A 14,570-nucleotide genomic window follows, 5' to 3' on the forward strand; every position below is an offset into this window, starting at 1 on the left:
CTTTCAGCTGAGAGAAATTTATAGTTCTAAGTGCTTATATTAAAAAAGAACAAATGTCACAAATGAACAGCCTAACTTTATACCTTAAAGAACTAGAAAAAGAAGAAAAAACTAAATTCAAAGCTAGAAGGAAGAACAGAGTAAATATTAGAGCAGAGAGAAATAAAATAGACAATAGAAAGACAATAGAGAAAATCAATGAAACCAAGATCCTTGTTTCTGCTTCAAAAAGATCAGAAAATTAACACTCTTTAGCTAGATTAACTTAACAAAAAAAGAGAAAAGTCTCCAATAAATAAAATCAGAAATAAAAGTGGGGACATTAGTACTTACTTTACAGAAGTAAAAATAGTCACAAGGGACTACTATGAAGAATTACATGCCAACAAATTTGATAACCTGCAAGAAATGCACAAATTCCTAGATGCATACAACTTGCTAAGTCTAATCATTGAGAATTAGAAAATCTCAAAAGACCAATAAGAAATAAGGATACTTCATCAGTAATTAAAAAAAAACCCAGAACAAACAAGTTTCAGGCCAGATGGCTTCACTAGTGAATTTTACCAAACGTTTGAAAAGAATTAACAGAATCTCAAATTCTTCCAAAAAGTTGAAGGGGAGGGAACATTTCCTAATTCATTCTATGAGGCCAGAATGACCCTGATTCCAAAGCGGGACAAAGACGCTACAAGGAAAGAAAACTACATACCAATATGGCTAATGAATATTGATCCAAATATTCCCAACAAAATACTAGCAAACTGAATCCAACAGCATGTTAAAAAGATATGCCCATGATTAACAAGGGTTTATACCTGGAAGGCATGGTTGGTTCAACATACAAAAATCGATCGATGTGAAACACCACAATAACAGAAAGAAAGAAAATTATTATTTCAAAAAATATTTGAAAAAATTCAACACACTTTCATGATAAAAACACTCAACTAGGAATTGAAGGAAACTACCTTAAAATAATAAAATTCATATATGAAAAACTCACAGCTAACATCATGCTCAATGGTGAAAGATGCAAAGTTTTTCCTCTTGCATTAAGAATAAGACAAAAAGCCCTACTTTTGCCACTCCTATTTAACATAGGACTGGACGTCCTAGCCAGAGAAATTGGGCAAGAAAAATAAAGAAAGAAAAGTCATCCAAACTGGAAAGCAAAAAGTAAAATATCTCAGTTCACAGACAACATGATCTTATATGTAGAAAACACTCAAGATTTTTGTAAAACCTGTTAGAACTAATAAACTAATTCAGTGAAGTTGCAGAATACAAAGTCAACATGCAAAAATCAGCTGCATTTCTATACGTGGACAATGAACAACCCAAAAAGGAAATTAAGAAAACAATTACATTCTCAAGAGCATCCCAAAGGATAAAATACTTAAGAATAAACTTAACCAAGGAGTTAAAAGACTTGTACATTGAAAACTACAGAACACTTCTGAAAGAAATGAAAGAAAACAAATGGAAAAATATTCTGTGTTCCTGGATTGGAAGGCTCTGTATTGTTAAGATGCCAATACTACCCAAAGCAATCTACAGCCTCAATGCAATCCCTATAAAAATCCCAATGATGTTTCTTGCAGATGTAGAAAAATCTATCCTAAATTTTATATGGATTCTTAAGGCACCCTGAATACCCAAAACAATATGGAAAAAGAAGAGCATGACGGGCAGTCTCACATTTAAATGCCTGTCAATAAGTGAGGGATAAACAAAATATGTTTTTATATATGTAGAAAGGAATATTATTCAACCTTAAAAAGAAGGAAATTCTGACACACTCTATAACATGGATAATAAATCTTGATGACATTATACTAAGTGAAATAAACCAATCACAAAAGGACAAATATTGTATGATTCCACACATATGAAGTTTCTAGAATGGTCAAATTCTTAAAGACAGAGAGTGGTATGGTTGTTCCCAGGGTCTTGCTTGGGGAAGGGAGGAATGGGAAGTCAAGTTTAGCAGCTACCAAGTTTCAGTGTGGGATGATGAAAGCAAGTTCTAGTGATGGGTAGTGGTGATGGCTGCACAACAATGTTGAATGTACTTAATGCCATTGAACTGTGTGCTTAGAAATGGTTAAAACAATAAATTTTATGTTATGTATATTTTATCACAATTTTAACAAAATAACTCATTGGTGATGCTGAGTACTTTATATTGCATCATATCAGGAGGCACAAAATGACTAGTTGACTCATTACTCATGAGAGTGACAAACAGATTTCTCCACTGTAAAGGTACATTTTCCCCTTTACAACTGGGAATTAATCAGGGTGGCAGTATTTTCAGCACACCCACTTTTCACTTAATGATTTTAGCATTCACCAATGATCCTTGCCTGACTCGAGTATCTATTTGGAGCTATTCAATGGTGGTGTTTTTCTCCCTGTCATTTCATCTATAATCATTAGCTGATTTTATAATAAAATAGTGTTTCCTCATCAATTAGGGCCATTTGGTGACATTTCATAGTCACTAAAATAAAAGTATAAATGCCTAATTAATTCTTTCTTGTTAATTTACTTTTAAAGTGAGAAGTTGGTGTAACTGTCATCTCCAGTGAAAGCTTTTTTTTTTTAATGTGTGTGTAATTTCAATTTCAAATTCAAATTTCAATCCACAATGAGATATATATACATCTATATATCTACCTACCTATCTATCTGTGTGTGTGTGTGTGTGTTTCAGTGGACTGAAATTGTATATATTCAACATGCTGCAATGAAATGCATTTATTATTATTATTTTTGCTCATATTGTTTCAAGTTTTGTCAGTAGAAGCCCTTTCAACTGGGTCCTGGGTCCTTCTGACAGAACTCCATTGGTCTTTGAATGCCTCTTTGCTTTCTGGTACAAAAAGATGTCCCAATACCTTGTACTTTCCCTATCAGATCTGAAGGCAGCCATTTTAAGAAAAGAACTCTGTCCCCTTTAGTGGAGAACAGTATTTAGAAAACAAACTTTGGATATGAGTGGTACTCAGTTCTACTTGGATATTCCTGCTCATGGGCCCTTTCATGGATGCATTATATTTTTAAAAAAATCTTGAGTTTATATAATTTTCATTTCAAGTTTAACATAAGATTTAACTTAATTTCTTGAACTTCAGATTTGTGTCTCTTTTCCCATACATTGAAATCATGACATATAATATGGAAATGACTATTTGTAGCATAATACAATATTCACAAGAAAGTTTCAAAATCATAAAATAAAATAAATATTACCACGGGACTAGAACTACTGAATAAAGTTTAAGATTTCTTTGTACTTCTTTTTAAAATAAGTTTATCAGTTTTTTAAAATTGTGGTAAGAACATTTAACATGAGCTCTACCCTCTCGGCAAATTTTTCAGTGTATAATGCAGTATTGTTAATTACAGGCACGATGCTATAATGACTCTGTTGTGACATCTCTTAGTAATCTTCATACAGACTTAGCTTAGCCATGAAGTATTCCAAGTTTTCTCCAGAAATCTTCAGCCTTTTTCGTGTTACTTAGAGTGCCTGTTGTTGAACACATACTTCTGAACTGTAGGACATCATAACTCTCTGTCTCAGGGTAGCCCCTACTTCTCAATAACCTGTTTCGCTGTGTAACCCGTGAGAAGGAGGGCTCATCAGTCCACACCTGACATCCTCTGTTGCATCTGTTCTTAGGAATCTAAAATTGAAATCCACATGATTGATTTCTACCTTAAAATATCTCACCATTGTGAATCCTAAAGATTTTCTGAGCTTTAGGTTATCTAACTCTCTCCGTTCTTCTACTGTTAATTGACAGAGCAATTCTCATGAATCCTCACCAAGCCCAAACTGCCTAGTTCTGAGAATATAAGAAATTTTTAAAGTGATTGGATCATACTGGTTCAGTAACACTCACACATGCAAGCACAGGTCTCTACCAAACATTGACTCAAACGTTGACTATCTTGCTGAAATAGTGTTTCTAATTTGAGAAAGGAATCACGTTTGGATTATTCCAGTGACTTATATGATCAATACAGTAGAATCCTTGGCTTGTTAAAATATATTTTATATTTTAGGTTTCAGGAATTTTGTTCTTTTCAATATTTACTGATTTAAACTTTAAGTGAAGAATATCTTAAAGCAAATTCTCTTCTTTTTTCTGGGAAAATGTATGTATTTTAAACCAAGAGTTTGTTGTTTTGGACATGAATGGGGGTTCCCAACTCTTACCAAGCGTATAATCTCAATTATATGTGGAACTTAAAAACATTGACCTCATAGAAACAGAAAGTTTCCAAATAATAAAATAAAATATTACCACGGGAATAAAACTAAATAAATAAATATCACCATGGGAATGGTGATTGCCAGGGCTTGAGGAGTTGGGGAAATGGCGAGATACTGGTCAAAGGGTGCAAACTTTCAGTTATAAGATGAATAAGATCCAGGGCTCCAGGGTACAGCATGGTGACCATAGTTAACGATACTCTATTGGATACTTGAATGTTGCTATGAAATTAGAGCTTTAATGTTCTCACCATAACAGCAGAAACAACAACAAGAAAACGGTAATTACGTGAACTAACCTTGTTAACTAACCTTATTGTGGTAAGCATTTAGCAATATATACATGTATCAAATCATCACCTTGTACACCTTAAACTCACACAATGTCATTATGTCAATTATATCTCAATAAAGCTAGGAAAAAAGAATTCAGGAAACTTAAGGAAGAGGTAAACATAATTATTAATTTGGTCAACATTAAGGGATACTGCATTATAAAAGCTTATAACTCAACCAAAGACAGTGTGATCTCAAAGTCCTGAGTATTATTTCTTTAATAAAGAAGAAATCATTCAATTCAGTCCCTCCACCCCACCACCAAAAAAATACAAGAATCAACTCCTGGTAGGGGCTGCCCGTGTTCTGAGGAACAGAAAATCTATATACACTGCATTTGTCGATGCTGCCAGCTTGATTACTCTACAAATTTGATTAAAGTCCAAATGAATTCTGAGTCTGAACAAAATGCAAGGTCAGAAAATATCAGGTGACAGGAAAACTCAAAACTGGCTTCTAGTTTGGCAACTGTTCTGGGTTATGATTTCTTCTGGATTGGGCTACATCCTGAATAAATCCCAAATCCCATTTTATGCAGGAATCTAAGCTCCTACCTTGGTCTTCCATGTCCTTTGTTTTGCAGCTAAAAGTCAGGAGACAAATGAGGAGGATTAAATCCATTCAAAGCATGTGAAGAGAAGAGACCATTTTTTTCCCGGTGCATTTTTTAAAAGAGGATAAGACCTATTAAGAGAGATTTGTATTCTGTCAGATTTATCTGAGAGAACGATATTCAACATTTCAACCCATTTTTGCTAACATTTCTGAAGAGAATTTTTCCCCTTAAACATAGTGAACTCATCTCTTTGGTTTAAAATCTTACGATGATGCCACAGACATCTGATGGACTAAATTAAACAAAGGAAAGAAACATTTCTTAAACAGGATTATCTACAGTGTTGTGACTGAATATATATTACTTTACTATTTTAAACTTTACTTCACGCTTCTTCCATGCCACATATATTTTCTTCCTACTCATGCAGTCTTGAATTACAATGTGGAACACGGAACAGATCTTCTGGAATCCAGGAGGCTGAAGTTGCAGCTATAGACATTTCTCATAATTACATAAGTTTCTTCTTTCCCATTCTCAGCCCCTGGGCTTTGAGGTGACTAGAGTGTCCAGTGGAGCTTCTGAGGACAGAATACGGCCATGGTCCATGCATTTCCTTCAAGGTGGAAGGACAACCAGGGAGCTGTTGGTAGCCAGGGAGCTCCCGATTCTCCCCTGGGGAGCAGGTTAATCCTGGCAGAAATCTCTAGAGAGTGACTCGAAATCCTAACAGCCCTATCTATTTTCTCCATGACATTTTATTCACCAGCGAGTACCTGTGGACTAAGAGATTTCTTTCTTGGGTTCTCTTGTTAAATTTAACATCTCTCATAAGAATTAATTGCAGCAACTCAATCCTAGCAAGTCACCAATGAATGACACAACTGTTTTCTGGGAAATTACAGAACAGAGATAAAGGGAAAATTAGCGTGATGGATCCTGAGAGCAGGAGCCTGCATCACCATCTCAGGAGGGCCCTGGTACTGGAGACCCGCACACGGACAGCATCGGCAAGCGGAGATGAGCCAGTCACAGGAGGGAGAGACAGAAACTTTCCAAAGACAAATCGGGCAGTTGTTGCCCCCTCCATGGGGCTGTGCGCTGCAGGCATGTGATGTATGTGTAAAGTGGAGCGGGGTGCAGAATGGCTTTTTCCTACCAGCCCATAAATCAGGGTGCAAAGCCACCAGCCTAGGAGAGGAAAGGCCCTTCACCTTAATCTCATTTTCTTCCAGGGTTAAGAAAATATGGCCATTTTTGTTTAATCCTGTGGACAAGTTCCTCCTAATTCACCATTGTGGGCACTTTCAGTGGCTTAAGAGTAGAAGAGAACTGAAGAACTATGAACAGTGATGCAGGAATATCACATTTCAGAAAACTGTGGTAAGAGGTGAAAGAAATGTTGAGACCCTCAGCTCAAGCGGACGGCAGAGCACATGTCAGTGATCTAACGACACTGGGGGACCCTTGAGCTGCCCCCTCCTGCCTCTCTGCTCTTCTCAAGCATGGGCCTGGCTGCCCCTTTGCCCCACTACTTTTCATGCCTGCTATGTCCCCCGACCTGGGCAGCGTGTTTTTCTGTAGTTAGAAGGTTCAAGCCCTGCCTCTGACTCATTCCTAACGTGTAACTTTAAGGGATTATCTTCATCTCTTTGAGAGATGGTACCAAGTGTTTATCACTCATGTTTAGGAGACATCAGCATCCTATTCCTAGCATCTGAATAGTGTTTTCTGATTAACCAAGTCTTTTTAATAGTTCTTTCTTTTCTGCCATTGTTCCCCCAAATTGAGGTATACTGAAATGTTTTCTGAATTTGTCTTTAACATGCTCTGTTCCATCAAAATCTATAAATCAGGTAAATATAAGCAATGAAACTAAAATGGTATATTTTACTCCATGTGTGCTTCATATTTTTTTTGTGTGATTGATGAATTGATTGATGTATTTTGGCCTTTAAACAAACAAAACTTTTCCTATTGCAGATCCATGGCTTTATTGTGTTTTCCCTTAAAGATTTAATAAAATCCTGCCTTTTAGCACTGGTTTGGAGCTCCCAGCCCGATAACAAAACAAAACAAAAAACCTATTAACCTTGTTCAAAATTGTTACAATGTAAGTTTCTTCCTCAAATAGATATGTTGCTCTGGACTGAATAGTTGCCCTGGAAAACTTTACAGCCCTGCTAGACAGCTGTCAGCAGTGAGAAGTAAGGGTATTTAAGCTCAGGAAGTGAGAACATACTGACATCAACCACAGTATCATGAAGCTGATGAGAACTTGCCTCTTTAATATTCAGAGCAATGGGCCTGACATGAAGAAAAAAAAAAAACACATATATTTTCCCAGTAAATGGGACAAACTACCCCTTGGATCTAAAATCACACCCATTCATATTGACCAGGATGATAAGGTAGAACCTCCAAATCAGCCCTAGGAAGATAGTGAGCGAAACTGTTAGCGCTGTTATTTTCCAGCTATTCTCAGTATGCATGCACCTTAGAATTCTTGAACCTATACTTAGTGCGTTTGACTTTACATTTTCCTCCAAAGAAAATTATCGCTATTTACCAATATTTATGGCATTATGAAATAAACAGGAATTGGGTCAGCCTCCTTCATACTTTGGGATCTAGCACGGTATTATATGTTTGTTAGAGATTGCTAATTCCCTTCCCCCAACATCTGGTCTCCTCTTGTTTAAATAGGGAACCCTGATTTTCAGCTGAGCACACTGCAGCCCAGAATAAAAGACTCTACCCCCAACCTTCTTTACCAGCTAGAAATGGCAAAGGGATGAATCTTTACCAAGAAGATGCATGTGGAAATGTGTAGAATTGTGGAAAGGCTCCTTGAAAAGTGTTGTCTCAGCTGAGAGAGGACCCCTCTGTGCTCTTCTGTCATTTCTCCTTCTTCTCACTCAACACAGTGATGCACATCACAAGGTGACCTTGGGAAAAAAAAAAAAGCATAGGCTGAAAGTGGTGTGATGAAAAGTCAGGAGCCCAAAGTCCTGCTAGTGCCATGGAGCTCTCTCCCAGCCCAGAGCTGCTGACTCAGGACTTTCCCTATGCAAGAAAGAAACTGCTCTCTTGTTTAAGCCACTGGTTGTTTGTTTGCTATATGAAGGTAAATCCTAAATTTTAAATATAAAGAATATCAATAACAGTGCTGTGAAGGGTCACACTGGAGCTCGAAATAAGGGGAAATTCAGTAATACTGATCCTGTCTTTATTTTAAAGTTCTGACGTTTTGTTTACATGGATTTTTGGCATACATTTTGATTTTTTAAATATTGCACTGGGATTCCCCCTTCTGAGAAGATAAATTAGACAATTTCCCCTATTCCTCCTAAGTACAACTAAAAACCTTTGTGTTGTATGTAATTATATGTAAACCACGGACTTTGGATTATACTGATATGTCAATGCAAGTTCGCCGACTGTAAAAAATGTACCCCTCTGGTGGGGGATATTGATAAAGGGAGAGGCTGTGCGTGTGTCAGGACAAGGAATATATGGGAATCTCTGTACCTTCTACTCACTTTTGCTGTGAACTGAAAACTGCTCTAAAAAATAAAGTCGATTGTAAGAAAACCTGATAGAACTGAAAGGAGAAATAGAAGACATAATTATACGTGGAGAAATCAACACCCTTCTTTTAATAATTAGTAAAATGCTTGGACAGAAAATCAGCATGAATATAGAAAAACTCAATATGACCAATGATCAGGATAGAATCCATTTTCATAGAAGATAAACCACATTTGGGCCATAAATCCAACATCAATAATTTAAAGAAAAATTAAGTCAGATTGCATTGTCCAACTACAAATGAATTATATATAACCCCTTAATATACTTATTAAAATCAATACATTCAGCTCTCCTCATTCTCCAAATTCTTTCCAAAGATAATAAAAATTAAGGACATGCCTTTTGGGACTGATTTAAAAATTAATCAATTAGTAAGTATTATTTAATAAAAACATCACATTAATTGTATTAAGTGTGTACAACATGCTAGACAATGTATACATGCTAACTATTTTAAAAGTTTTAAACAAACCTTCACAGAGGACATTTTCCACTTAAGGTAGTAAATTCGGAGGAGATATCAAAATTCACTGTTGTGTGTCATAATACCCGACTCTAAACAGCTGAAGCAAATAGAAGATATGAACTTTGAATGATCCCAGTGTTCTAGATCCCTACAGACCTAACTGAAGACACTGTCCATAAAAATGAACAATGAGGCTTATTTCAACCAGTTGTGCTGGATCCATGGACTCATTCTGTTCTATCTACAATGCTAGCCTTCAGTTAACAAGTATCTGACACAGCCACCATTAACTCTGACTTTCAGGCACTTAAAATCCCTTTATTTCTTTTTCTACCCAACGAACAACTAAGTGAATTTCTTCACTGCTGTATGTTCCCTTGTTGGCAAGTTAACAGACTCAGATTTGCAATTTTTAAAAACGATATAGTTTTTCCTCCTCTTCTTTAGTCTGTCAGATTCTAAGCCCAAAGCTCTTGTATTCATCCTGTACTGCCTCTGTGTGCCCAGCACTTCCATGGGCTATGAACAATGCACATATTTATGAAATCCTGTCCTGATCCCTCAAGAGGCTATTCATCTGTTGAAGTAAATAGAGATGAAAATAAGAACATGAAAAATATTTGAAGAAAACAGAAAATGTAATTGCTGAAGAGTGGAAGATGCTGAAAGCACTGGGGCCTTTATGGTAGAAGAAAAAGAGCAAAGAAAGAGACTCCAGGCAGGGATGCAGAAAGTATGTATCACCAAGTGCACTAATGTTCCTGTATCAGAGGTTGATCAAGTTGTGGGGTCAGGTGTGGCTGAAGTTAGCATAAGGGATCTGTATTTTATTCTCCAACCTGATACACCAGGGGAATGTGCCCTATTCATCTCAATAACAGAAGCTGACATAACAGTGGTCCTCAAAAAAGGGCTGAGATGGGAGAGGAGGTTAAAAACTGACCACAGATTCACTGCCATAAGTCATGGGGATCTACTGGAGACCTTTGAACTGGGAGTGACATGTAGTGACAGTGGTGTTTTTAAGAGATTAATAAGAAAAGTAGAAGACAGTAGGAAGAGGGATGAAAAAATGATTACATATTTTAATCAAATCCAAAATTCGTTCTGAGTTGCTTATGTTGTTCAAAGAAGTAGAGTGTCGAATCAGACGTGCTGAAGTGAAATGAAAGAAAGGAGTCCTCTGATGGAATGTGAGCTCTGTGACACACAGCTGGGGTGTCTTATTCACAGCTGTGTCTGGAGAGCTTGGGTCAGTGCCTGGCACACCATAGATACACATAAATATTTTTTAAATAAATGAAAGTTAAATGATTAAATTAAAACAACACTGGAGAACTCCCGGGTTGGGTTTGTAATATGAGAATCTGGCAAATCCAGGAAAGTTTAAATTATCCTACATTGGGCTTTCTTTGATACTAGTGTCCCTAGTTATCTGAGTGGGAATTAAATTTGAGCAAATAGAATCTTTTAATTTTTAAGTTTTGAGTTTCTTACCCTGATTCTGAGATTTTATTTTATTATTGAGAGTTAGGAAGTGTTTTAACAACTAAAACTAGTAGTTTCAGCAAAAGTTAGGTCCCTGAGTCATCAAAGCTACTGTCTTTATGCTGAGACCACTTGCTCAGAAATAAAAAGTCATTTAATATCCAGGATCTGATCTTGGATTAGATCAGCATGATCCAGATAACTACTGACCTAAAAACTTTTCCTTTCATAGCAAGCTCACCTAAATTCACTGGCATTCAACCTCGTACACAAGAATCACCTGGGGAACTTCAAATACCCGTGCCTGCAGCCGCCCTCAAGTAACCAGGTACCATTTGGTTTGGAAGTGGGGCCTGGACATCAGTATTTTTTGAAAGTTGCCAGGTGATTCTAATACAAAGCCAGAGTTGAGGACCATTCCCAGGTAACTTCATCTCCTGATACCCCACCTTTCTAGTGCACACACCAAACTGCACCACATGCTTCATTTTTCTCTGAAGGCACCAAGCCCTTTTACGTTTTTGTGTCGTTACTCATACTGTCCCTTGTCATTCTTACTTCATCCAGGGAATAAAAGTTTATTGTCTTTGCGACCTGGATTAAACCCAGTTCCTCCATGACAGCTACTCTGTTTGCGTGGCCAACTCTGGCATAATCCATTCCTCTCTATTGGATGTCGCCACAGCTCTCAGCTGACTTGTTTACCGTTGTTCATTTCATTTCCTCACTAGGTTGTGAGCTTGCTGAAGGCAAGAAACACAGTTCATTTCCTGTAGCATCCTGAGCGCTTGTCAACAATGGTAAACAATTAATATGTATTTGATGGAACCAAAATTATCTGAGACTATAATACAGAGTAATTTCCACGTTATGTTAAAGTCCCATCCAAAGTTTTGTTTTGTTTTAAAGCATCCTTGGTATGCATTTTATATATCACGACACAGAACTGAAGACTGAAGGTCCTATTTTCTGGTCTGGGCAGCCCTTAGATTTCCCTGAACTTAAGTTTCTTCATCTTTGAAATGAGAGAATTGTTCCAAATAATTTCTATACTCTCGTAGATTTTGAAAGCAATTCGCAGAATATAAAATTATCAAATAGCCTAATGGGGTGGTAAGAAAACATGCAACTTCCTCTTTGTAAGCTATTTATATGCTAAATGCATATTAACCTCCTGAAATCATACCTTCATGGACTGGAACATCTCTGAAGCACAGAAAATCAAGATATTTGCTGACCCGTCAATCCTTTAATCAGCATCAATCACTTAATGGATGCCTATCAAATGGCAGGAAAGTCGCAGCTGATTTGGTATTGTAGGTGTCTACTTCACCTATTGATCATTTATCATCAAGCTGCAATAGTATTAACATATGCTGCACTCATGCTAATAGTGTTTGTTTGACAAACAACACTGATTTCCCCTTCATCACCCTAATAGGTGAGTGCTAGGTGAGACTAATTTCAGAGGGACCACATCACTTACTCTGAGGGAACACATGGGTCCTCACTCTACAACAGAGAATTCCCAGTAGGAGGAGAATACTGTAGAGCACTTACTGAGCACTTTCTATGCACCTTACACTGTACCCTATTTGTTCTCCCTCCATATAATTTTATACTCATTAAGATGGCAAGATTTATTTCAAAATTTTATAATGAAAAAATTTAAACATGTAAAAAAGTAGACAGCATAGTGTAGTGTACATCCATGTACCTATCGGCTAGATTTAATAATTTGTTAACATTTTGCTTTTATCTAATTTGTTCTAGGTTTTTAAAACCAAATTACAGATATCATGACACTTGACCGTAAATTCCTTAGGCTGCATCTCATTAAAAAAAAGCACAGTTCCTGAAATAACCATTCACAATACCACTATAGCACCAAAATACAGAAATATTTCCTTAATAGCATCTAATATCAAATTCACATTAAAATGTTCCCAATAATACTCAAAATGTGTGGTATTAAAAAATACACACTGTCCAAAGCAGTTCCCGGCCGGGCGTGAGGTGGGGGGCGTCCTGCGTAAGCGTGGGGCCCACGTGCGCGTTCACGGTCAGGGCCGGGCAAAGCCTGCGCCGCCTCAGGCTCCTCCGTCTGCCCCGGGGTTGGGGGGGTGAGGGGCGGGGTCGGAGGTTGCCCGGAAAGCCGGACGGCCCCCTTCGCGTCGCCGGGCCGCCGCCATCGCTCCCACGCCTGCGTGCAACCCGGCGAAGGAGCGACACGCGGCGCGCGCCTGGCCAAGCCAGTCCCCGCGGCACGCGGCGAGGCGGCACCCGCCCCGCCAGGGCAAGAAGCGCGCCTCCCTTACCGTCTCGTCCCCACAAGGGAACTGCTCACCGCAGCGGGCGCCCGAGAGGACGAAGGCACCGCTCAGCCCCCCGCACCACAGGGGGCGACCGGGAGGACGCAGGGGCACCGCCCAGGGCGGACACGCTCCCGCACCAACGTGGGCGCGCAGGCGGCGCCGGGCCCGCCCCGCCCCGCCCTGCCCCCCACCGCGGGGAGGGCCGCTTGCGAGGCACTTGCAGAGGAGCTGAGAGGCGAGAGTGTCTGCTGCTCAGAGGACCCCGGCCCCTTCCACGCCGTGAGGCAGGGGCGGGAGACCGAGAGTCCGGCCGGATGCCACACCCCGCCTTCCACGGCGGACAGGACGAAGAGCGGCCCTGTTGGCTATGAACGTCCATTCCTCCTCCGGCCTGGGAGAGCGGGACATCACCACATGGATCGATAGACAGGTTAATTATTTATGACAACAATTATTTATAAGTGGAGGTTATACATCATAGTACAACACTTTAGGGGGCGTGTCAGGGGCTTGATATCCCACTATTTATGATGTCAGGATTGATTGATCATGGGGTGATGAGGTGGCTATTATTATCTTAATTTGACAGTTCGAGGTAAGCGAGACACAGAGAACTTAGTACATGCTCAAGTTGTTAAGAGGTCATAGCTCATAAAGAGTGGAGTCAAAATTTGAACATGACCTGAAACCTCTCCCCATCTATACCATACTGCTTCTGCAAGAGCACATGAGACAGTATTCATCCCAAGAATGTACTAAAGAATGACATTTGGCACTTTCTCTGTCTTACCACTGAGGACTTGATGACTGTGCTAAAGGAGAGCGAAAAATGTGACCTGAACAGTTAGGAAAGGCTTTGAGGATTTAAACTGGATGTTCAACCTCTGTGGGATACCAGTAGGTATTAAGAAAGATGATGAATTCATGCATCAATATGGAATGGCTCATGCCATTGCAGAAAGGTTTCTTGAGTGTTCTGCTAAGTAGTTAGTTATTTAACTCTGAAGGGCATATTACTCCATCTGTCAAGATAATGTCTTCTCTGGGCTTCCCTGGTGGCGCAGTGGTTGGGAGTCCGCCTGCCAGTGCAGGGAACACGGGTTCGAGCCCTGGTCTGGGAGGATCCCACATGCCGCGGAGCAACTAGGCCCGTGAGCCACAACTACTGAGCCTGCGCGTCTGGAGCCTGTGCTCCGCAACGAGAGAGGCCGCGATAGTGAGAGGCCCGCGCACCGTGATGAAGAGTGGCCCCCGCTCGCCACAACTAGAGAAAGCCCTCGCACAGAAACGAAGACCCAACACAGCCAAAAATAAATAAATAAATAAATAAAAATTAAAAAAAAAAAAAAAAAAAAGATAATGTCTTCTCTTGGTGCCATCACAGCCCAAAGAAAAGCCAACGGGAAATTCAATCCTATCCTTAGGTACAGTGCTAGAATGCAGGGCGGGGGGCAAATGCTAGCGTTGTGGTAGACCAAGATATGAGTTGAGTTGATGTTAACAAAATTGGATAAGTGGTCTGGCTCT

General features: G+C 39.2%; 1 protein-coding gene across 1 annotated transcript in view; it reads right to left on the reverse strand.

The window, feature by feature from the left end:
- KCNU1 (potassium calcium-activated channel subfamily U member 1) overlaps positions 1 to 12,670 on the reverse strand; it is a 189,781-nt gene extending 177,111 nt beyond the window's left edge. The window contains exons 1-2 of the mRNA XM_082444418.1: positions 7,987 to 12,670; positions 5,179 to 5,308 (exon numbers count right to left, since the gene is read on the reverse strand). The gene's annotated coding sequence lies outside the window, so the exon portion shown is untranslated. The remainder of the gene's footprint in view (positions 1 to 5,178; positions 5,309 to 7,986) is intronic.
- Between the last annotated feature and the right edge of the window lie 1,900 nt (positions 12,671 to 14,570).

The sequence above is a fragment of the Balaenoptera physalus genome (genome assembly GCF_965194825.1).
Source record: "Balaenoptera physalus genome assembly, chromosome: 21".
In the NCBI taxonomy this organism is placed as follows: Eukaryota; Metazoa; Chordata; class Mammalia; order Artiodactyla; family Balaenopteridae; genus Balaenoptera; species Balaenoptera physalus.